The following is a 22,124-nucleotide window of genomic DNA, read 5'->3' as shown; positions in this document are numbered from 1 at the left end:
AGATTTGTATAATAGTTTGATTAAAACATTGACATACTTTGCAAGAAGAACAATGTTCCTAATAATCCTGTTTACAGAGACACATCTGAAATCAGGCTTCCTGACGGGACTTTGAAAATGCAGAAAATCAGCAATCAATCAAAACGTACTATCACAGCAACTTTATTATTTTTGGGAATCATTCGATTCTGAGTTTGAACATATATAACATATTTATGTGGAAAATGTCTAGGATCCATACTTTCACACTCTTCTCAATTTACATTAACAACATAGCTCAGGCAGTAGGAAGCTCTCTCACACATTTATATGCAGATGATACAGTCTCCCCGGATTGTGTGTTAAACACAACAACAAGCAGAATGCTCTGTTGCACATGGTTTACTCAAGTATGTTGCGATTTCAACAGCAGCGTTGTTGGCGGCCATGAACATGGATTTCCTACTGGAACGGTCAGTCATGTACTCAAGAGTTTAGAGCGTGACTGTGTTGTAGGGGTTGCAGGTACAGTACCTCTGCATATCCAGAAGAGGGGTGACCTTTGCAAGGAGAAGATCCTTCATACTGTTTGCCTCATCCCCAGAACACCAATCCACTTTCAAGCGTGGATCCAGGCATGTTGCCAACTGAAACACTCCATCTCTTCGACAGCCGTTCTTCTCCGAGAACTTCATGGTTTTAAGCATTTTGTTATGTAATTTGTGAGGCAAAGACCTTTGGCACATGTTATGGAATTAGCTGCTGGTTACAACCTGGTCCACCTGGACCATTTCAGTGGAATCCGTAAAATGTCTCCAGAGTTTCACACAGCTTTCAGATGTTTTTCCATGTCAGTGGCTGTGAGCCTGCATGAGTCATGGAGCCGACTGAGGACTTCTGGTGTAACTCTCAGAATTGACCTGAGCATATTCAGCGAGCTATTCCATCTTGTCACATTTGAAATATTTAGTTTGTTGTGGTCCTCCAGTAACTCTGTATGGTTTGGGACAATATTCTAGACACCTTGCCTAGCACTTGTCTAAATGAGCCAGCCTGCTCTGGGTCATCACGGACAACCAGTTGGATAGTGAGAGCAAAGCATGAACTACGTTCAGGTGGAAAGTTCTTCAGTTTGTCACGTACAGACACAACTTCCAAGTCAACATCCCCATGAAAAAAATGGGCCCAATTTCAGCACACACGTAACAAAATAACACATTTGTAATGTTTTAGTGCATTATCCTTGTGCAGATGCCATCATCTCCTTTGATAAGATGGTGATGACGGAGTAGGGCATTATCTTACGAGTTCCAACCCAACTTTGCTATTTAGTGGCTTTTTTCGTGTTTATCTTATTTTTTTTCTCGTACAGAACGTTTGGTCCCGCTTTATTTGAAGAGCATCTTATGAAGGCTTTATAAAGCTTCAAAAGCACTGCATAAATGGATCACAAATCATCTATAACCGTATTTCATGCACTATAAAAAATGAATAGATGTGAAAAAATCTATTGATGGTTATGTCATACACATGAATCTGTATAAAGCATGATATACATTTATAGATTATTTGTGAATTGAAGCCTTCAGGAGATGCATTTATATTAAAGCAGGACAGAAAGTTCATACCGCAAAGCACCACTGGACATCAGATGGACAGTTACTAACCTCCATTTCGACTTCAAATACAACCCCTGTCAGTGATGTGTATTTATGGATGCCAAGGGAAGCCAGGCTTCCCCCAAAAGTGTACCAATCATTTTTTTGGTTTAACATAAAATAATTTAACTTTTGTCTCTGTGTTTCATAATTTTCCTTCAATTCACAAGAGGCTGAATGTACAGTTGAAGTCTGAAGTTAACATACACTTAGGTTGGAGTCATTAAAACTCGTATTTCAACAACTCCACAAATTTCTTGTTAACAAACTATAGTTTTAGCAAGTCAGTTGGGACATCTACTTTGTGCATGACACAAGTCATTTTTACAACAATTGTTTACAGACAGATTATTTCACTTATAATTCATTGTATCACAATTCCAGCGGGTCAGACGTTTACATACACTAAGTTGACTGTGCCTTTAAACAGCTTGGAAATTCCATAAAATTATGTAATGGCTTTAGAAGCTTCTGATAGGCTAATTGACATCATTTGAGTCAATAGGAGGTGTACATGTGGATGCATTTCAAGGCATACCTTCAAACTCAGTGATTCTTTGACTGACGTTATGGGAAAATCAAAGGAAATCAGCCAAGACCTCAGAAAGAAATTGTAGACATCCACAAGTGGGGTGGCAGGGTAGCATAGTGGTTAGAGCGTTGGAATAGTAACCGAAATGGTTGCAAGTTCAAATCCCCAAGCTGACAAGGCACAAATCTGTCGTTCCCCCTCTGAACAGGCCGTTATCTCACTGTTCCTAGGCCGTCATTGAAAATAAGAATTTGTTCTAAACTGACTTGCCTCGTTAGATAAAGGAAAAATAAAAGTCTAACTCTTGGTACCACTGGATGTGAAAGACAAAGCCAAATCTGATGGTACAACCCATACTGTACAAACAATTGAATGCAAGTGTAAACAACATGTGACTATACTGCTCAGGAAGGAGACACTTTCTGTCTTATAGAGGTAAATGTACTTTGTGTAAATAAATCCTAGAACAACAGCAAAGGACCTTGTGAAGATGCTGGAGGGAACAGATACAAAAGTATCTATATCCACAGTAAAACGAGTCTTATATCGACATAACCTGAAAGGCTGCTCAGCAAGGAAGAAGCCACTGCTCAAAAACCACCATAAAAAAGCCAGACTACGGTTTGCAACTGCACATGGGGACAAAGATCATACTTTCTGGAGAAATGTCCTCTGTTCTGATGAAACAACAATAGAACTCTTTGGCCATAATGACCATCATTATGTTTGGAGGAAAAAGGGGGAGAAGAAGAACACCATTCCAACCGTGAAGCAAGGGGGTGGCAGCGTCAAGATAAATTATGTGGATGTATTGAAGCAACATCTCAAGACATCAGTCAGAAAGTTAAAGCTTGGTCGCAAATGGGTCTTCCAAATGGACAATGACCCAAAGCATACTTACAAAGTTGTGGCAAAATGGCTTAAGGACAACAAAGTCAAGGTATTGGAGTGGCCATCACAAAACCCTGACCTCAATTCTATAGAACATTAGTGGGCAGAACTAAAAAAGCATGTGCGAGCAAGGAGGCCTACAAACCTGACTCAGTTACACCAGCTCTGTCAGGAGGAATGGGCCAAAATTCACCCAACTTATTGTGGGAAGATTGTGGAAGGCTACCCGAATCGTTTAACCCAAGTTAAACAATTTAAAGTCAATGCTACCAAATACTAATTGAGTGTATGACAACTTCTGACAGGGATTTTTGCTAGAATTAAACGTTAGGAATCGTGAAAGACTGAGTTTAAATGTATTTGGTGTATGTAAACATCCGTCTTCAACCGTATCTCACTGGAGAAAACAAACACACACACACACACACACACACACACACACACACACACACACACACACACACACACACACACACACACACACACACACACACACACACACACACACACACACACACACACACACAAACACACACACACACACACACACACACAGACACACACACACACACACACACACACACACACACACACACACACAGACACACACACACACACACACACACACACACACACACACACACACACACACACACACACACACACACACACACACACACACACACACACACACACACACACACACAGACACACACACACACACACACACACACACACACACACACACACACACACACACAAACACACACACACACACACACACACACAGAGAAATCCATAATATTTAGATCGGACAAAATTGCTTTTAGTATCTATTAGTGATCGGTGTATTAGACTAAGCAGAGGGGTGTTGATGATGTTGAAATGTTGAAGTTGAAATGGTATAGTGGAGGCAGTCTCTATCAGTCTTGAGACCACAGCAAAAATCCTCTGAATTTTTCTGACAATCACACAGAGAAACTCTTGGAACAACTGGATGAGGAAGACAGAGACAAATGTGATGGTACAACCCATACGTCTATAGCTAAAACACACAATGTTTAAAAGGGGGTAGAATTCAACACAAATAACCGGCTTTGAAATATGGATGGCTGTCCATCAACATTAGGTAATATTTTACCTGTTGGCAACCAGCATCGCTGACCATTTTTCTCAATTGAGAAACCTAGCAATTCTCCATAATTAACATAATTTGATTGCAACAACTGTTGATGCTGAGAATGCAACACAAACCGGTGGTGCAAATGCTCTTTTCAAGATGCTCCACCTTGATCACAACAACTTATGCACCAAGACTATACTTTCAGGGATCATTTCTATAGTGCGTTACTTGAGAAATGTGTGTCTAAAGTGGTAGATCTCGCTATCCATGATGACGATTCAAGATATTCCCGTTCAGAGCATGAATTTGGTGGTTAGAAATGACCTTGCTCATTTTTCTTCCACCTTTGATGACTGTTCCTTGTTCTTCAATGAATGTGGATGAAGGGAATATGTTCTGAGTGGATGATAACCATGTACAATAAAAGCTACTGAAATGTCTCCCAAATCCTTATCGTTAGTAAAAAAAAACCTCTTGAATCAGTCCTGAGACCCCAGCAATAATCTTTTCAGTTTTCTGGCTTTCGTTGATCTCCATGTCCAGCCCTTATATTTTGCTTCAAAATGAGGAGTTTTAAAATGTTCCTTTCAGGACAACCTTTGACCTTCATACGTAGAAGAACCTTGTACTTTCTAACAACGTTTTGGTAGCTTGTGAGCGTCATAGAGCAAAACATGGTACATGTGCATGTTCGATAGAGTCTCAGCTTTTCATAGATAGCTTTTAGTAGTTTGTAATTCAAACCTTTCTGACTCTACAGATGTTTCTGTAAAAAAAAGACCCGGGCCTGGGCACCTTCGGAATCCGTCTTTGTCTCACAAACACAGCTCTATCTCAGCCCCCGTTAATCACACAGACTAACTCTTGGTACCACTGGATGCAGAAGACAGAGACGAATCTGATGGTACAACCCATACGTCTATAGCTAAAACACACAATGTTTAAAAGGGGGTAGAATTCAACACAAATAACCGGCTTTGAAATATGGATGGCTGTCCATCAACATTAGGTCATATTTTACCTGTTGGCAACCAGCATCGCTGACCATTTTTCTCAATTGAGAAACCTAGCAATTCTCCATAATTAACATAATTTGATTGCAACAACTGTTGATGCTGAGAATGCAACACAAACCGCTGGTGCAAATGCTCTTTTCAAGATGCTCCACCTTGATCACAACAACTTATGCACCAAGACTATACTTTCAGGGATCATTTCTATAGTGCGTTACTTGAGAAATGTGTGTCTAAAGTGGTAGATCTCGCTATCCATGATGACGATTCAAGATATTCCCGTTCAGAGCATGAATCTGGTGGTTAGAAATGACATTGCTCATTTTTCTTCCACCTTTGATGACTGTTCCTTGTTCTTCAATGAACTTGGATGAAGGGAATATGTTCTGAGTGGATGATAACCATGTACAATAAAAGCTACTGAAATGTCTCCCAAATCCTTATCGTTAGTAAAATAAAACCTCTTGAATCAGTCCTGAGACCCCAGCAATAATCTTTTCAGTTTTCTGGCTTTCGTTGATCTCCATGTCCAGCCCTTATATTTTGCTTCAAAATGAGGAGTTTTAAAATGTTCCTTTCAGGACAACCTTTGACCTTCATACGTAGAAGAACCTTGTACTTTCTAACAACTTTTTGGTAGCTTGTGAGCGTCATAGAGCAAAACATGTTACATGTGCATGTTCGATAGAGTCTCAGCTTTTCATAGATAGCTTTTAGTAGTTTGTAATTCAAACCTTTCTGACTCTACAGATGTTTCTTTAAAAAAAAGACCCGGGCCTGGGCACCTTCGGAATCCGTCTTTGTCTCACAAACACAGCTCTATCTCAGCCCCCGTTAATCACACAGACTAACTCTTGGTACCACTGGATGCAGAAGACAGAGACGAATCTGATGGTACAACCCATACGTCTATAGCTAAAACACACAATGTTTAAAAGGGGGTAGAATTCAACACAAATAACCGGCTTTGAAATATGGATGGCTGTCCATCAACATTAGGTCATATTTTACCTGTTGGCAACCAGCATCGCTGACCATTTTTCTCAATTGAGAAACCTAGCAATTCTCCATAATTAACATAATTTGATTGCAACAACTGTTGATGCTGAGAATGCAACACAAACCGCTGGTGCAAATGCTCTTTTCAAGATGCTCCACCTTGATCACAACAACTTATGCACCAAAACTATACTTTCAGGGATCATTTCTATAGTGCGTTACTTGAGAAATGTGTGTCTAAAGTGGTAGATCTCGCTATCCATGATGACGATTCAAGATATTCCCGTTCAGAGCATGAATCTGGTGGTTAGAAATGACCTTGCTCATTTTTATTCCACCTTTGATTACTGTTCCTTGTTCTTCAATGAACGTGGATGAAGGGAATATGTTCTGAGTGGATGATAACCATGTACAATAAAAGCTACTGAAATGTCTCCCAAATCCTTATCGTTAGTAAAATAAAACCTCTTGAATCAGTCCTGAGACCCCAGCAATAATCTTTTCAGTTTTCTGGCTTTCGTTGATCTCCATGTCCAGCCCTTATATTTTGCTTCAAAATGAGGAGTTTTAAAATTTTCCTTTCAGGACAACCTTTGACCTTCATACGTAGAAGAACCTTGTACTTTCTAACAACTTTTTGGTAGCATGTGAGCGTCATAGAGCAAAACATGTTACATGTGCATGTTCGATAGAGTCTCAGCTTTTCATAGATAGCTTTTAGTAGTTTGTAATTCAAACCTTTCTGACTCTACAGATGTTTCTTTAAAAAAAAGACCCGGGCCTGGGCACCTTCGGAATCCGTCTTTGTCTCACAAACACAGCTCTATCTCAGCCCCCGTTAATCACACAGACTAACTCTTGGTACCACTGGATGCAGAAGACAGAGACGAATCTGATGGTACAACCCATACGTCTATAGCTAAAACACACAATGTTTAAAAGGGGGTAGAATTCAACACAAATAACCGGCTTTGAAATATGGATGGCTGTCCATCAACATTAGGTCATATTTTACCTGTTGGCAACCAGCATCGCTGACCATTTTTCTCAATTGAGAAACCTAGCAATTCTCCATAATTAACATAATTTGATTGCAACAACTGTTGATGCTGAGAATGCAACACAAACCGCTGGTGCAAATGCTCTTTTCAAGATGCTCCACCTTGATCACAACAACTTATGCACCAAAACTATACTTTCAGGGATCATTTCTATAGTGCGTTACTTGAGAAATGTGTGTCTAAAGTGGTAGATCTCGCTATCCATGATGACGATTCAAGATATTCCCGTTCAGAGCATGAATCTGGTGGTTAGAAATGACCTTGCTCATTTTTATTCCACCTTTGATTACTGTTCCTTGTTCTTCAATGAACGTGGATGAAGGGAATATGTTCTGAGTGGATGATAACCATGTACAATAAAAGCTACTGAAATGTCTCCCAAATCCTTATCGTTAGTAAAATAAAACCTCTTGAATCAGTCCTGAGACCCCAGCAATAATCTTTTCAGTTTTCTGGCTTTCGTTGATCTCCATGTCCAGCCCTTATATTTTGCTTCAAAATGAGGAGTTTTAAAATGTTCCTTTCAGGACAACCTTTGACCTTCATACGTAGAAGAACCTTGTACTTTCTAACAACTTTTTGGTAGCATGTGAGCGTCATAGAGCAAAACATGTTACATGTGCATGTTCGATAGAGTCTCAGCTTTTCATAGATAGCTTTTAGTAGTTTGTAATTCAAACCTTTCTGACTCTACAGATGTTTCTTTAAAAAAAAGACCCGGGCCTGGGCACCTTCGGAATCCGTCTTTGTCTCACAAACACAGCTCTATCTCAGCCCCCGTTAATCACACAGACTAACTCTTGGTACCACTGGATGCAGAAGACAGAGACGAATCTGATGGTACAACCCATACGTCTATAGCTAAAACACACAATGTTTAAAAGGGGGTAGAATTCAACACAAATAACCGGCTTTGAAATATGGATGGCTGTCCATCAACATTAGGTCATATTTTACCTGTTGGCAACCAGCATCGCTGACCATTTTTCTCAATTGAGAAACCTAGCAATTCTCCATAATTAACATAATTTGATTGCAACAACTGTTGATGCTGAGAATGCAACACAAACCGCTGGTGCAAATGCTCTTTTCAAGATGCTCCACCTTGATCACAACAACTTATGCACCAAAACTATACTTTCAGGGATCATTTCTATAGTGCGTTACTTGAGAAATGTGTGTCTAAAGTGGTAGATCTCGCTATCCATGATGACGATTCAAGATATTCCCGTTCAGAGCATGAATCTGGTGGTTAGAAATGACCTTGCTCATTTTTATTCCACCTTTGATTACTGTTCCTTGTTCTTCAATGAACGTGGATGAAGGGAATATGTTCTGAGTGGATGATAACCATGTACAATAAAAGCTACTGAAATGTCTCCCAAATCCTTATCGTTAGTAAAATAAAACCTCTTGAATCAGTCCTGAGACCCCAGCAATAATCTTTTCAGTTTTCTGGCTTTCGTTGATCTCCATGTCCAGCCCTTATATTTTGCTTCAAAATGAGGAGTTTTAAAATGTTCCTTTCAGGACAACCTTTGACCTTCATACGTAGAAGAACCTTGTACTTTCTAACAACTTTTTGGTAGCATGTGAGCGTCATAGAGCAAAACATGTTACATGTGCATGTTCGATAGAGTCTCAGCTTTTCATAGATAGCTTTTAGTAGTTTGTAATTCAAACCTTTCTGACTCTACAGATGTTTCTTTAAAAAAAAGACCCGGGCCTGGGCACCTTCGGAATCCGTCTTTGTCTCACAAACACAGCTCTATCTCAGCCCCCGTTAATCACACAGACTAACTCTTGGTACCACTGGATGCAGAAGACAGAGACGAATCTGATGGTACAACCCATACGTCTATAGCTAAAACACACAATGTTTAAAAGGGGGTAGAATTCAACACAAATAACCGGCTTTGAAATATGGATGGCTGTCCATCAACATTAGGTCATATTTTACCTGTTGGCAACCAGCATCGCTGACCATTTTTCTCAATTGAGAAACCTAGCAATTCTCCATAATTAACATAATTTGATTGCAACAACTGTTGATGCTGAGAATGCAACACAAACCGGTGGTGCAAATGCTCTTTTCAAGATGCTCCACCTTGATCACAACAACTTATGCACCAAAACTATACTTTCAGGGATCATTTCTATAGTGCGTTACTTGAGAAATGTGTGTCTAAAGTGGTAGATCTCGCTATCCATGATGACGATTCAAGATATTCCCGTTCAGAGCATGAATCTGGTGGTTAGAAATGACCTTGCTCATTTTTATTCCACCTTTGATTACTGTTCCTTGTTCTTCAATGAACGTGGATGAAGGGAATATGTTCTGAGTGGATGATAACCATGTACAATAAAAGCTACTGAAATGTCTCCCAAATCCTTATCGTTAGTAAAATAAAACCTCTTGAATCAGTCCTGAGACCCCAGCAATAATCTTTTCAGTTTTCTGGCTTTCGTTGATCTCCATGTCCAGCCCTTATATTTTGCTTCAAAATGAGGAGTTTTAAAATTTTCCTTTCAGGACAACCTTTGACCTTCATACGTAGAAGAACCTTGTACTTTCTAACAACTTTTTGGTAGCATGTGAGCGTCATAGAGCAAAACATGTTACATGTGCATGTTCGATAGAGTCTCAGCTTTTCATAGATAGCTTTTAGTAATTTGTAATTCAAACCTTTCTGACTCTACAGATGTTTCTTTAAAAAAAAGACCCGGGCCTGGGCACCTTCGGAATCCGTCTTTGTCTCACAAACACAGCTCTATCTCAGCCCCCGTTAATCACACAGACTAACTCTTGGTACCACTGGATGCAGAAGACAGAGACGAATCTGATGGTACAACCCATACGTCTATAGCTAAAACACACAATGTTTAAAAGGGGGTAGAATTCAACACAAATAACCGGCTTTGAAATATGGATGGCTGTCCATCAACATTAGGTCATATTTTACCTGTTGGCAACCAGCATCGCTGACCATTTTTCTCAATTGAGAAACCTAGCAATTCTCCATAATTAACATAATTTGATTGCAACAACTGTTGATGCTGAGAATGCAACACAAACCGCTGGTGCAAATGCTCTTTTCAAGATGCTCCACCTTGATCACAACAACTTATGCACCAAGACTATACTTTCAGGGATCATTTCTATAGTGCGTTACTTGAGAAATGTGTGTCTAAAGTGGTAGATCTCGCTATCCATGATGACGATTCAAGATATTCCCATTCAGAGCATGAATCTGGTGGTTAGAAATGACATTGCTCATTTTTCTTCCACCTTTGATGACTGTTCCTTGTTCTTCAATGAACTTGGATGAAGGGAATATGTTCTGAGTGGATGATAACCATGTACAATAAAAGCTACTGAAATGTCTCCCAAATCCTTATCGTTAGTAAAATAAAACCTCTTGAATCAGTCCTGAGACCCCAGCAATAATCTTTTCAGTTTTCTGGCTTTCGTTGATCTCCATGTCCAGCCCTTATATTTTGCTTCAAAATGAGGAGTTTTAAAATGTTCCTTTCAGGACAACCTTTGACCTTCATACGTAGAAGAACCTTGTACTTTCTAACAACTTTTTGGTAGCTTGTGAGCGTCATAGAGCAAAACATGTTACATGTGCATGTTCGATAGAGTCTCAGCTTTTCATAGATAGCTTTTAGTAGTTTGTAATTCAAACCTTTCTGACTCTACAGATGTTTCTTTAAAAAAAAGACCCGGGCCTGGGCACCTTCGGAATCCGTCTTTGTCTCACAAACACAGCTCTATCTCAGCCCCCGTTAATCACACAGACTAACTCTTGGTACCACTGGATGCAGAAGACAGAGACGAATCTGATGGTACAACCCATACGTCTATAGCTAAAACACACAATGTTTAAAAGGGGGTAGAATTCAACACAAATAACCGGCTTTGAAATATGGATGGCTGTCCATCAACATTAGGTCATATTTTACCTGTTGGCAACCAGCATCGCTGACCATTTTTCTCAATTGAGAAACCTAGCAATTCTCCATAATTAACATAATTTGATTGCAACAACTGTTGATGCTGAGAATGCAACACAAACCGGTGGTGCAAATGCTCTTTTCAAGATGCTCCACCTTGATCACAACAACTTATGCACCAAAACTATACTTTCAGGGATCATTTCTATAGTGCGTTACTTGAGAAATGTGTGTCTAAAGTGGTAGATCTCGCTATCCATGATGACGATTCAAGATATTCCCGTTCAGAGCATGAATCTGGTGGTTAGAAATGACATTGCTCATTTTTATTCCACCTTTGATTACTGTTCCTTGTTCTTCAATGAACGTGGATGAAGGGAATATGTTCTGAGTGGATGATAACCATGTACAATAAAAGCTACTGAAATGTCTCCCAAATCCTTATCGTTAGTAAAATAAAACCTCTTGAATCAGTCCTGAGACCCCAGCAATAATCTTTTCAGTTTTCTGGCTTTCGTTGATCTCCATGTCCAGCCCTTATATTTTGCTTCAAAATGAGGAGTTTTAAAATGTTCCTTTCAGGACAACCTTTGACCTTCATACGTAGAAGAACCTTGTACTTTCTAACAACTTTTTGGTAGCTTGTGAGCGTCATAGAGCAAAACATGTTACATGTGCATGTTCGATAGAGTCTCAGCTTTTCATAGATAGCTTTTAGTAGTTTGTAATTCAAACCTTTCTGACTCTACAGATGTTTCTTTAAAAAAAAGACCCGGGCCTGGGCACCTTCGGAATCCGTCTTTGTCTCACAAACACAGCTCTATCTCAGCCCCCGTTAATCACACAGACTAACTCTTGGTACCACTGGATGCAGAAGACAGAGACGAATCTGATGGTACAACCCATACGTCTATAGCTAAAACACACAATGTTTAAAAGGGGGTAGAATTCAACACAAATAACCGGCTTTGAAATATGGATGGCTGTCCATCAACATTAGGTCATATTTTACCTGTTGGCAACCAGCATCGCTGACCATTTTTCTCAATTGAGAAACCTAGCAATTCTCCATAATTAACATAATTTGATTGCAACAACTGTTGATGCTGAGAATGCAACACAAACCGGTGGTGCAAATGCTCTTTTCAAGATGCTCCACCTTGATCACAACAACTTATGCACCAAAACTATACTTTCAGGGATCATTTCTATAGTGCGTTACTTGAGAAATGTGTGTCTAAAGTGGTAGATCTCGCTATCCATGATGACGATTCAAGATATTCCCGTTCAGAGCATGAATCTGGTGGTTAGAAATGACCTTGCTCATTTTTATTCCACCTTTGATTACTGTTCCTTGTTCTTCAATGAACGTGGATGAAGGGAATATGTTCTGAGTGGATGATAACCATGTACAATAAAAGCTACTGAAATGTCTCCCAAATCCTTATCGTTAGTAAAATAAAACCTCTTGAATCAGTCCTGAGACCCCAGCAATAATCTTTTCAGTTTTCTGGCTTTCGTTGATCTCCATGTCCAGCCCTTATATTTTGCTTCAAAATGAGGAGTTTTAAAATTTTCCTTTCAGGACAACCTTTGACCTTCATACGTAGAAGAACCTTGTACTTTCTAACAACTTTTTGGTAGCATGTGAGCGTCATAGAGCAAAACATGTTACATGTGCATGTTCGATAGAGTCTCAGCTTTTCATAGATAGCTTTTAGTAATTTGTAATTCAAACCTTTCTGACTCTACAGATGTTTCTTTAAAAAAAAGACCCGGGCCTGGGCACCTTCGGAATCCGTCTTTGTCTCACAAACACAGCTCTATCTCAGCCCCCGTTAATCACACAGACTAACTCTTGGTACCACTGGATGCAGAAGACAGAGACGAATCTGATGGTACAACCCATACGTCTATAGCTAAAACACACAATGTTTAAAAGGGGGTAGAATTCAACACAAATAACCGGCTTTGAAATATGGATGGCTGTCCATCAACATTAGGTCATATTTTACCTGTTGGCAACCAGCATCGCTGACCATTTTTCTCAATTGAGAAACCTAGCAATTCTCCATAATTAACATAATTTGATTGCAACAACTGTTGATGCTGAGAATGCAACACAAACCGGTGGTGCAAATGCTCTTTTCAAGATGCTCCACCTTGATCACAACAACTTATGCACCAAAACTATACTTTCAGGGATCATTTCTATAGTGCGTTACTTGAGAAATGTGTGTCTAAAGTGGTAGATCTCGCTATCCATGATGACGATTCAAGATATTCCCGTTCAGAGCATGAATCTGGTGGTTAGAAATGACCTTGCTCATTTTTATTCCACCTTTGATTACTGTTCCTTGTTCTTCAATGAACGTGGATGAAGGGAATATGTTCTGAGTGGATGATAACCATGTACAATAAAAGCTACTGAAATGTCTCCCAAATCCTTATCGTTAGTAAAATAAAACCTCTTGAATCAGTCCTGAGACCCCAGCAATAATCTTTTCAGTTTTCTGGCTTTCGTTGATCTCCATGTCCAGCCCTTATATTTTGCTTCAAAATGAGGAGTTTTAAAATTTTCCTTTCAGGACAACCTTTGACCTTCATACGTAGAAGAACCTTGTACTTTCTAACAACTTTTTGGTAGCATGTGAGCGTCATAGAGCAAAACATGTTACATGTGCATGTTCGATAGAGTCTCAGCTTTTCATAGATAGCTTTTAGTAATTTGTAATTCAAACCTTTCTGACTCTACAGATGTTTCTTTAAAAAAAAGACCCGGGCCTGGGCACCTTCGGAATCCGTCTTTGTCTCACAAACACAGCTCTATCTCAGCCCCCGTTAATCACACAGACTAACTCTTGGTACCACTGGATGCAGAAGACAGAGACGAATCTGATGGTACAACCCATACGTCTATAGCTAAAACACACAATGTTTAAAAGGGGGTAGAATTCAACACAAATAACCGGCTTTGAAATATGGATGGCTGTCCATCAACATTAGGTCATATTTTACCTGTTGGCAACCAGCATCGCTGACCATTTTTCTCAATTGAGAAACCTAGCAATTCTCCATAATTAACATAATTTGATTGCAACAACTGTTGATGCTGAGAATGCAACACAAACCGGTGGTGCAAATGCTCTTTTCAAGATGCTCCACCTTGATCACAACAACTTATGCACCAAAACTATACTTTCAGGGATCATTTCTATAGTGCGTTACTTGAGAAATGTGTGTCTAAAGTGGTAGATCTCGCTATCCATGATGACGATTCAAGATATTCCCGTTCAGAGCATGAATCTGGTGGTTAGAAATGACCTTGCTCATTTTTATTCCACCTTTGATTACTGTTCCTTGTTCTTCAATGAACGTGGATGAAGGGAATATGTTCTGAGTGGATGATAACCATGTACAATAAAAGCTACTGAAATGTCTCCCAAATCCTTATCGTTAGTAAAATAAAACCTCTTGAATCAGTCCTGAGACCCCAGCAATAATCTTTTCAGTTTTCTGGCTTTCGTTGATCTCCATGTCCAGCCCTTATATTTTGCTTCAAAATGAGGAGTTTTAAAATGTTCCTTTCAGGACAACCTTTGACCTTCATACGTAGAAGAACCTTGTACTTTCTAACAACTTTTTGGTAGCTTGTCAGCGTCATAGAGCAAAACATGTTACATGTGCATGTTCGATAGAGTCTCAGCTTTTCATAGATAGCTTTTAGTAGTTTGTAATTCAAACCTTTCTGACTCTACAGATGTTTCTTTAAAAAAAAGACCCGGGCCTGGGCACCTTCGGAATCCGTCTTTGTCTCACAAACACAGCTCTATCTCAGCCCCCGTTAATCACACAGACTAACTCTTGGTACCACTGGATGCAGAAGACAGAGACGAATCTGATGGTACAACCCATACGTCTATAGCTAAAACACACAATGTTTAAAAGGGGGTAGAATTCAACACAAATAACCGGCTTTGAAATATGGATGGCTGTCCATCAACATTAGGTCATATTTTACCTGTTGGCAACCAGCATCGCTGACCATTTTTCTCAATTGAGAAACCTAGCAATTCTCCATAATTAACATAATTTGATTGCAACAACTGTTGATGCTGAGAATGCAACACAAACCGGTGGTGCAAATGCTCTTTTCAAGATGCTCCACCTTGATCACAACAACTTATGCACCAAAACTATACTTTCAGGGATCATTTCTATAGTGCGTTACTTGAGAAATGTGTGTCTAAAGTGGTAGATCTCGCTATCCATGATGACGATTCAAGATATTCCCGTTCAGAGCATGAATCTGGTGGTTAGAAATGACCTTGCTCATTTTTATTCCACCTTTGATTACTGTTCCTTGTTCTTCAATGAACGTGGATGAAGGGAATATGTTCTGAGTGGATGATAACCATGTACAATAAAAGCTACTGAAATGTCTCCCAAATCCTTATCGTTAGTAAAATAAAACCTCTTGAATCAGTCCTGAGACCCCAGCAATAATCTTTTCAGTTTTCTGGCTTTCGTTGATCTCCATGTCCAGCCCTTATATTTTGCTTCAAAATGAGGAGTTTTAAAATTTTCCTTTCAGGACAACCTTTGACCTTCATACGTAGAAGAACCTTGTACTTTCTAACAACTTTTTGGTAGCATGTGAGCGTCATAGAGCAAAACATGTTACATGTGCATGTTCGATAGAGTCTCAGCTTTTCATAGATAGCTTTTAGTAATTTGTAATTCAAACCTTTCTGACTCTACAGATGTTTCTTTAAAAAAAAGACCCGGGCCTGGGCACCTTCGGAATCCGTCTTTGTCTCACAAACACAGCTCTATCTCAGCCCCCGTTAATCACACAGACTAACTCTTGGTACCACTGGATGCAGAAGACAGAGACGAATCTGATGGTACAACCCATACGTCTATAGCTAAAACACACAATGTTTAAAAGGGGGTAGAATTCAACACAAATAACCGGCTTTGAAATATGGATGGCTGTCCATCAACATTAGGTCATATTTTACCTGTTGGCAACCAGCATCGCTGACCATTTTTCTCAATTGAGAAACCTAGCAATTCTCCATAATTAACATAATTTGATTGCAACAACTGTTGATGCTGAGAATGCAACACAAACCGCTGGTGCAAATGCTCTTTTCAAGATGCTCCACCTTGATCACAACAACTTATGCACCAAGACTATACTTTCAGGGATCATTTCTATAGTGCGTTACTTGAGAAATGTGTGTCTAAAGTGGTAGATCTCGCTATCCATGATGACGATTCAAGATATTCCCGTTCAGAGCATGAATCTGGTGGTTAGAAATGACATTGCTCATTTTTCTTCCACCTTTGATGACTGTTCCTTGTTCTTCAATGAACTTGGATGAAGGGAATATGTTCTGAGTGGATGATAACCATGTACAATAAAAGCTACTGAAATGTCTCCCAAATCCTTATCGTTAGTAAAATAAAACCTCTTGAATCAGTCCTGAGACCCCAGCAATAATCTTTTCAGTTTTCTGGCTTTCGTTGATCTCCATGTCCAGCCCTTATATTTTGCTTCAAAATGAGGAGTTTTAAAATGTTCCTTTCAGGACAACCTTTGACCTTCATACGTAGAAGAACCTTGTACTTTCTAACAACTTTTTGGTAGCTTGTGAGCGTCATAGAGCAAAACATGTTACATGTGCATGTTCGATAGAGTCTCAGCTTTTCATAGATAGCTTTTAGTAGTTTGTAATTCAAACCTTTCTGACTCTACAGATGTTTCTTTAAAAAAAAGACCCGGGCCTGGGCACCTTCGGAATCCGTCTTTGTCTCACAAACACAGCTCTATCTCAGCCCCCGTTAATCACACAGACTAACTCTTGGTACCACTGGATGCAGAAGACAGAGACGAATCTGATGGTACAACCCATACGTCTATAGCTAAAACACACAATGTTTAAAAGGGGGTAGAATTCAACACAAATAACCGGCTTTGAAATATGGATGGCTGTCCATCAACATTAGGTCATATTTTACCTGTTGGCAACCAGCATCGCTGACCATTTTTCTCAATTGAGAAACCTAGCAATTCTCCATAATTAACATAATTTGATTGCAACAACTGTTGATGCTGAGAATGCAACACAAACCGGTGGTGCAAATGCTCTTTTCAAGATGCTCCACCTTGATCACAACAACTTATGCACCAAAACTATACTTTCAGGGATCATTTCTATAGTGCGTTACTTGAGAAATGTGTGTCTAAAGTGGTAGATCTCGCTATCCATGATGACGATTCAAGATATTCCCGTTCAGAGCATGAATCTGGTGGTTAGAAATGACCTTGCTCATTTTTATTCCACCTTTGATTACTGTTCCTTGTTCTTCAATGAACGTGGATGAAGGGAATATGTTCTGAGTGGATGATAACCATGTACAATAAAAGCTACTGAAATGTCTCCCAAATCCTTATCGTTAGTAAAATAAAACCTTTTGAATCAGTCCTGAGACCCCAGCAATAATCTTTTCAGTTTTCTGGCTTTCGTTGATCTCCATGTCCAGCCCTTATATTTTGCTTCAAAATGAGGAGTTTTAAAATTTTCCTTTCAGGACAACCTTTGACCTTCATACGTAGAAGAACCTTGTACTTTCTAACAACTTTTTGGTAGCATGTGAGCGTCATAGAGCAAAACATGTTACATGTGCATGTTCGATAGAGTCTCAGCTTTTCATAGATAGCTTTTAGTAATTTGTAATTCAAACCTTTCTGACTCTACAGATGTTTCTTTAAAAAAAAGACCCGGGCCTGGGCACCTTCGGAATCCGTCTTTGTCTCACAAACACAGCTCTATCTCAGCCCCCGTTAATCACACAGACTAACTCTTGGTACCACTGGATGCAGAAGACAGAGACGAATCTGATGGTACAACCCATACGTCTATAGCTAAAACACACAATGTTTAAAAGGGGGTAGAATTCAACACAAATAACCGGCTTTGAAATATGGATGGCTGTCCATCAACATTAGGTCATATTTTACCTGTTGGCAACCAGCATCGCTGACCATTTTTCTCAATTGAGAAACCTAGCAATTCTCCATAATTAACATAATTTGATTGCAACAACTGTTGATGCTGAGAATGCAACACAAACCGGTGGTGCAAATGCTCTTTTCAAGATGCTCCACCTTGATCACAACAACTTATGCACCAAAACTATACTTTCAGGGATCATTTCTATAGTGCGTTACTTGAGAAATGTGTGTCTAAAGTGGTAGATCTCGCTATCCATGATGACGATTCAAGATATTCCCGTTCAGAGCATGAATCTGGTGGTTAGAAATGACCTTGCTCATTTTTATTCCACCTTTGATTACTGTTCCTTGTTCTTCAATGAACGTGGATGAAGGGAATATGTTCTGAGTGGATGATAACCATGTACAATAAAAGCTACTGAAATGTCTCCCAAATCCTTATCGTTAGTAAAATAAAACCTTTTGAATCAGTCCTGAGACCCCAGCAATAATCTTTTCAGTTTTCTGGCTTTCGTTGATCTCCATGTCCAGCCCTTATATTTTGCTTCAAAATGAGGAGTTTTAAAATTTTCCTTTCAGGACAACCTTTGACCTTCATACGTAGAAGAACCTTGTACTTTCTAACAACTTTTTGGTAGCATGTGAGCGTCATAGAGCAAAACATGTTACATGTGCATGTTCGATAGAGTCTCAGCTTTTCATAGATAGCTTTTAGTAATTTGTAATTCAAACCTTTCTGACTCTACAGATGTTTCTTTAAAAAAAAGACCCGGGCCTGGGCACCTTCGGAATCCGTCTTTGTCTCACAAACACAGCTCTATCTCAGCCCCCGTTAATCACACAGACTAACTCTTGGTACCACTGGATGCAGAAGACAGAGACGAATCTGATGGTACAACCCATACGTCTATAGCTAAAACACACAATGTTTAAAAGGGGGTAGAATTCAACACAAATAACCGGCTTTGAAATATGGATGGCTGTCCATCAACATTAGGTCATATTTTACCTGTTGGCAACCAGCATCGCTGACCATTTTTCTCAATTGAGAAACCTAGCAATTCTCCATAATTAACATAATTTGATTGCAACAACTGTTGATGCTGAGAATGCAACACAAACCGCTGGTGCAAATGCTCTTTTCAAGATGCTCCACCTTGATCACAACAACTTATGCACCAAGACTATACTTTCAGGGATCATTTCTATAGTGCGTTACTTGAGAAATGTGTGTCTAAAGTGGTAGATCTCGCTATCCATGATGACGATTCAAGATATTCCCGTTCAGAGCATGAATCTGGTGGTTAGAAATGACATTGCTCATTTTTCTTCCACCTTTGATGACTGTTCCTTGTTCTTCAATGAACTTGGATGAAGGGAATATGTTCTGAGTGGATGATAACCATGTACAATAAAAGCTACTGAAATGTCTCCCAAATCCTTATCGTTAGTAAAATAAAACCTCTTGAATCAGTCCTGAGACCCCAGCAATAATCTTTTCAGTTTTCTGGCTTTCGTTGATCTCCATGTCCAGCCCTTATATTTTGCTTCAAAATGAGGAGTTTTAAAATGTTCCTTTCAGGACAACCTTTGACCTTCATACGTAGAAGAACCTTGTACTTTCTAACAACTTTTTGGTAGCTTGTGAGCGTCATAGAGCAAAACATGTTACATGTGCATGTTCGATAGAGTCTCAGCTTTTCATAGATAGCTTTTAGTAGTTTGTAATTCAAACCTTTCTGACTCTACAGATGTTTCTTTAAAAAAAAGACCCGGGCCTGGGCACCTTCGGAATCCGTCTTTGTCTCACAAACACAGCTCTATCTCAGCCCCCGTTAATCACACAGACTAACTCTTGGTACCACTGGATGCAGAAGACAGAGACGAATCTGATGGTACAACCCATACGTCTATAGCTAAAACACACAATGTTTAAAAGGGGGTAGAATTCAACACAAATAACCGGCTTTGAAATATGGATGGCTGTCCATCAACATTAGGTCATATTTTACCTGTTGGCAACCAGCATCGCTGACCATTTTTCTCAATTGAGAAACCTAGCAATTCTCCATAATTAACATAATTTGATTGCAACAACTGTTGATGCTGAGAATGCAACACAAACCGCTGGTGCAAATGCTCTTTTCAAGATGCTCCACCTTGATCACAACAACTTATGCACCAAGACTATACTTTCAGGGATCATTTCTATAGTGCGTTACTTGAGAAATGTGTGTCTAAAGTGGTAGATCTCGCTATCCATGATGACGATTCAAGATATTCCCGTTCAGAGCATGAATCTGGTGGTTAGAAATGACATTGCTCATTTTTCTTCCACCTTTGATGACTGTTCCTTGTTCTTCAATGAACTTGGATGAAGGGAATATGTTCTGAGTGGATGATAACCATGTACAATAAAAGCTACTGAAATGTCTCCCAAATCCTTATCGTTAGTAAAATAAAACCTCTTGAATCAGTCCTGAGACCCCAGCAATAATCTTTTCAGTTTTCTGGCTTTCGTTGATCTCCATGTCCAGCCCTTATATTTTGCTTCAAAATGAGGAGTTTTAAAATTTTCCTTTCAGGACAACCTTTGACCTTCATACGTAGAAGAACCTTGTACTTTCTAACAACTTTTTGGTAGCTTGTGAGCGTCATAGAGCAAAACATGTTACATGTGCATGTTCGATAGAGTCTCAGCTTTTCATAGATAGCTTTTAGTAATTTGTAATTCAAACCTTTCTGACTCTACAGATGTTTCTTTAAAAAAAAGACCCGGGCCTGGGCACCTTCGGAATCCGTCTTTGTCTCACAAACACAGCTCTATCTCAGCCCCCGTTAATCACACAGACTAACTCTTGGTAACACTGGATGCAGAAGACAGAGACGAATCTGATGGTACAACCCATACGTCTATAGCTAAAACACACAATGTTTAAAAGGGGGTAGAATTCAACACAAATAACCGGCTTTGAAATATGGATGGCTGTCCATCAACATTAGGTCATATTTTACCTGTTGGCAACCAGCATCGCTGACCATTTTTCTCAATTGAGAAACCTAGCAATTCTCCATAATTAACATAATTTGATTGCAACAACTGTTGATGCTGAGAATGCAACACAAACCGCTGGTGCAAATGCTCTTTTCAAGATGCTCCACCTTGATCACAACAACTTATGCACCAAGACTATACTTTCAGGGATCATTTCTATAGTGCGTTACTTGAGAAATGTGTGTCTAAAGTGGTAGATCTCGCTATCCATGATGACGATTCAAGATATTCCCGTTCAGAGCATGAATCTGGTGGTTAGAAATGACATTGCTCATTTTTCTTCCACCTTTGATGACTGTTCCTTGTTCTTCAATGAACTTGGATGAAGGGAATATGTTCTGAGTGGATGATAACCATGTACAATAAAAGCTACTGAAATGTCTCCCAAATCCTTATCGTTAGTAAAATAAAACCTCTTGAATCAGTCCTGAGACCCCAGCAATAATCTTTTCAGTTTTCTGGCTTTCGTTGATCTCCATGTCCAGCCCTTATATTTTGCTTCAAAATGAGGAGTTTTAAAATTTTCCTTTCAGGACAACCTTTGACCTTCATACGTAGAAGAACCTTGTACTTTCTAACAACTTTTTGGTAGCTTGTGAGCGTCATAGAGCAAAACATGTTACATGTGCATGTTCGATAGAGTCTCAGCTTTTCATAGATAGCTTTTAGTAATTTGTAATTCAAACCTTTCTGACTCTACAGATGTTTCTTTAAAAAAAAGACCCGGGCCTGGGCACCTTCGGAATCCGTCTTTGTCTCACAAACACAGCTCTATCTCAGCCCCCGTTAATCACACAGACTAACTCTTGGTAACACTGGATGCAGAAGACAG

The 22,124-nt window shown here is 39.4% G+C and overlaps 18 non-coding genes across 18 annotated transcripts; all 18 read left to right on the top strand.

Annotated features, from left to right (window-relative positions):
• The first annotated feature begins 4,372 nt into the window (after positions 1–4,372).
• Positions 4,373–4,588, top strand: LOC118945934. Its single transcript, XR_005041087.1, has one exon. It is a non-coding gene; the product is annotated as a small nucleolar RNA U3 (small nucleolar RNA).
• Positions 4,589–5,375: 787 nt separating this feature from the next.
• LOC118945968 lies at positions 5,376–5,591 on the top strand. The gene has a single exon (XR_005041121.1). It is a non-coding gene; the product is annotated as a small nucleolar RNA U3 (small nucleolar RNA).
• A 787-nt stretch (positions 5,592–6,378) lies between these two features.
• On the top strand, positions 6,379–6,594 carry LOC118945873. Its single transcript, XR_005041030.1, has one exon. It is a non-coding gene; the product is annotated as a small nucleolar RNA U3 (small nucleolar RNA).
• A 787-nt stretch (positions 6,595–7,381) lies between these two features.
• On the top strand, positions 7,382–7,597 carry LOC118945872. Its single transcript, XR_005041029.1, has one exon. It is a non-coding gene; the product is annotated as a small nucleolar RNA U3 (small nucleolar RNA).
• Positions 7,598–8,384: 787 nt separating this feature from the next.
• On the top strand, positions 8,385–8,600 carry LOC118945871. The gene has a single exon (XR_005041028.1). It is a non-coding gene; the product is annotated as a small nucleolar RNA U3 (small nucleolar RNA).
• Positions 8,601–9,387: 787 nt separating this feature from the next.
• Positions 9,388–9,603, top strand: LOC118945869. The gene has a single exon (XR_005041027.1). It is a non-coding gene; the product is annotated as a small nucleolar RNA U3 (small nucleolar RNA).
• Positions 9,604–10,390: 787 nt separating this feature from the next.
• On the top strand, positions 10,391–10,606 carry LOC118945935. The gene has a single exon (XR_005041088.1). It is a non-coding gene; the product is annotated as a small nucleolar RNA U3 (small nucleolar RNA).
• A 787-nt stretch (positions 10,607–11,393) lies between these two features.
• On the top strand, positions 11,394–11,609 carry LOC118945874. The gene has a single exon (XR_005041031.1). It is a non-coding gene; the product is annotated as a small nucleolar RNA U3 (small nucleolar RNA).
• Positions 11,610–12,396: 787 nt separating this feature from the next.
• On the top strand, positions 12,397–12,612 carry LOC118945868. Its single transcript, XR_005041026.1, has one exon. It is a non-coding gene; the product is annotated as a small nucleolar RNA U3 (small nucleolar RNA).
• Positions 12,613–13,399: 787 nt separating this feature from the next.
• LOC118945867 lies at positions 13,400–13,615 on the top strand. The gene has a single exon (XR_005041025.1). It is a non-coding gene; the product is annotated as a small nucleolar RNA U3 (small nucleolar RNA).
• Positions 13,616–14,402: 787 nt separating this feature from the next.
• On the top strand, positions 14,403–14,618 carry LOC118945866. Its single transcript, XR_005041024.1, has one exon. It is a non-coding gene; the product is annotated as a small nucleolar RNA U3 (small nucleolar RNA).
• Positions 14,619–15,405: 787 nt separating this feature from the next.
• Positions 15,406–15,621, top strand: LOC118945865. Its single transcript, XR_005041023.1, has one exon. It is a non-coding gene; the product is annotated as a small nucleolar RNA U3 (small nucleolar RNA).
• A 787-nt stretch (positions 15,622–16,408) lies between these two features.
• On the top strand, positions 16,409–16,624 carry LOC118945967. Its single transcript, XR_005041120.1, has one exon. It is a non-coding gene; the product is annotated as a small nucleolar RNA U3 (small nucleolar RNA).
• Positions 16,625–17,411: 787 nt separating this feature from the next.
• On the top strand, positions 17,412–17,627 carry LOC118945864. The gene has a single exon (XR_005041022.1). It is a non-coding gene; the product is annotated as a small nucleolar RNA U3 (small nucleolar RNA).
• A 787-nt stretch (positions 17,628–18,414) lies between these two features.
• LOC118945863 lies at positions 18,415–18,630 on the top strand. The gene has a single exon (XR_005041021.1). It is a non-coding gene; the product is annotated as a small nucleolar RNA U3 (small nucleolar RNA).
• Positions 18,631–19,417: 787 nt separating this feature from the next.
• Positions 19,418–19,633, top strand: LOC118945966. The gene has a single exon (XR_005041119.1). It is a non-coding gene; the product is annotated as a small nucleolar RNA U3 (small nucleolar RNA).
• A 787-nt stretch (positions 19,634–20,420) lies between these two features.
• LOC118945964 lies at positions 20,421–20,636 on the top strand. The gene has a single exon (XR_005041117.1). It is a non-coding gene; the product is annotated as a small nucleolar RNA U3 (small nucleolar RNA).
• A 787-nt stretch (positions 20,637–21,423) lies between these two features.
• LOC118945963 lies at positions 21,424–21,639 on the top strand. Its single transcript, XR_005041116.1, has one exon. It is a non-coding gene; the product is annotated as a small nucleolar RNA U3 (small nucleolar RNA).
• The last annotated feature ends 485 nt before the right edge of the window (positions 21,640–22,124 follow it).

The sequence above is a fragment of the Oncorhynchus mykiss genome, chromosome 30 (genome assembly GCF_013265735.2).
Source record: "Oncorhynchus mykiss isolate Arlee chromosome 30, USDA_OmykA_1.1, whole genome shotgun sequence".
Lineage (NCBI taxonomy): Eukaryota > Metazoa > Chordata > Actinopteri > Salmoniformes > Salmonidae > Oncorhynchus > Oncorhynchus mykiss.
This window is presented reverse-complemented; position numbering and strand designations above follow the sequence as displayed.